This window comes from Hermetia illucens, chromosome 1, assembly GCF_905115235.1.
Source record: "Hermetia illucens chromosome 1, iHerIll2.2.curated.20191125, whole genome shotgun sequence".
Classification (NCBI taxonomy): domain Eukaryota; kingdom Metazoa; phylum Arthropoda; class Insecta; order Diptera; family Stratiomyidae; genus Hermetia; species Hermetia illucens.
The window spans coordinates 6737122-6739448 of record NC_051849.1 but is presented as its reverse complement, the minus strand read 5'-3'; positions in this window follow the sequence as shown (position 1 = coordinate 6739448).

Below are 2327 nucleotides of genomic sequence, written 5' to 3'. Positions count from 1 at the left end.
TGTGCCCTGGCAATTAAGCAGCATCCTGTCACTAGGTCGATTTGAAATTGAGATGAAAATACCCCCACCCGCGACGAAATATCATAATTTAATTTTGATGATACTAAGCAGTTAGTTTTGAATGCCATTGCAACAAGAAAATCAAAATAGAAGATTTCAATTCTATTTTTGATTATTGAGTTGGAACTCAAGAATATTTATATTCAAAGTATTCCTTGCTTATCGTAAAAGGCGACTAAAAGCGATAGAATCAAACAGATCGACCAGCAACCTTCAAACTTCAAAAGTTTCTTCCTGCCGAAACGTCAACTACGCGTCAGATAAGGACTGACGTCACAGCTACGAGCTTTTGCTATGGAGATCGATTTACGTTTTCTACAATGTGCGTACGCTTCTTGACAAGGGTATTGATAGCTCCCAGAATTCTCACCTTATCCAATTCGAGCAAATAGCGGAATATTCACCGCCTGATACGAACCGCACAAGGGCAACCTAGTTAACAACCAAGTTCTACGTCTGTGGACAATTTGCAGCCTTAGCAAAATGTCAGTTAATTGAATGGCCGACTACGAACATCTAATCAAATTAACCATATTGCGTTCAGCAGTAGTTTTAGGAGTTCTATTTTGAACATGCATAACAGAAGGGGTGCTGATATCAACCGTCTACCGTCTGAGGATCGCTTAAATTGACTTGTCGGCCACTACTGTCACGGCTCTCAGTGCAGCAGAGAAGTATGTATCTGCAGACCGGGCTGACAAGTGGGGGTGGAAAGGGGGTGATTCCCCGGGGTCCAAGTATTTCACAGAGTGATTGCTATTCACTCTGAGTTTTGTCTCTACAATGCTGCCGACCGGACTGTCGGGTACTTGCAATACCTGTTACCTGGATTTGCATTTTCTGGCCGCTGGTGCACTTCAGCCCTTCAGAAATCTTTGCAATGAAAAGACAATACACAAAAAGTAAATTCATAATTGCATATTGCCCTCATTGGAAGGAGCAAGTTGCTTAACTTACGCTTAAAACTAAGGAAATACCTTCAATTCTATCCTTGATCCGGAACTGGCAACCCTTCATACGGTCTGCTGTGACACGAGGTCCTTGATATTTGGTCCAATACGCGGATGATGTTACAATACTGGTCGCACGTGATTATCATCAACGGCGCAGCAACCGGTATCTGGTCTAGGCCTGTCTTAATAAGGAACTCCAGACATCCCGGTTTTGCGCCGAGGTCCACCAATTCGATATCCCCAAAAGCTGTCTGGCGTCCTGACCTATGGCATCGCCCCATCTTAGGCAGGCTCTGCCTCGTCTTCTTTTTCTACCATAGATATGATAGGGCATCACCTTCTCGCAGACCGTTGTTGATGTCGAATGGTCTGAGAGTGACCCTGCTGCTTTTATCTGGACTCGCACATTGGTCAGGGTCAGCCGAGTCAGTCTTATTAATTTTGTCGGGATACCGAATTCTCTCATGGCCGTGTACAGTTTTATCCTGGCTATGCTATCATAGGCGGCTTTAAAGTCGATGAATAGATGGTGCAACTGTTGTTCATGTTCCTACAGTTTTTCCATCGCTTGCCGCAGAGAGAGAATCGGATCTGTTGCTGATTTGCCTGGAGTGAAGCCTCTTTGGTATGGGCCAATGATGTTCTGGGCGTATGGGGCTATCCGGCCTAGCAAAATAGAGGAGAATATCTTATAGATGGTACTCAGCAACGTGATACCTCTATAATTGCTGCACTGTGTGATATCTCCCTTTTTATGTATGAGACAGATAATGCCTCGTTGCCAATCGTCAGGCATTGATTCGCTGTGCCATACCTTGAGCACAAGTTGATGAACCACTTGGTGTAACTGGTCGCCTCCATATTTAACCAATTCGGCTGTAATTCCATCAGCTCCTAGCGACTTATGATTTTTTAGCCGATGAATTGCACGGACTGTTTCTCCTAAACTTGGTGGTGGCAGTATTTGTCCGTCGTCTTCAGTTGGCGGGACCTCCAACTCGCCGATGTTCTGGTTGTTGAATAGCTCATCAAAGTACTCAACCATCGCTCCAATATGCCCATTCTGTCAGAAATCAGATTTCCCTCTTTGTCTCGGCAGGATGAGCATTGAGGTGTATAAGGCTTCATCCTGCTGAGTTGTTGGTAAAACTTCCGCCTTCTGTGCCTGGTGCGGTTGCTCCCTGTACTTTTCTAGTTCGCAGACTTGTTGGTTCTCCCAGGCTTCCTTTTCCCGTCTGTGAAGTCGCTTCTCCGCTCGCCGGACTTCGTGATAAGTCTCTGCGCGTGCCCGCCTTCTTTGCCGGGTTCTTCGTT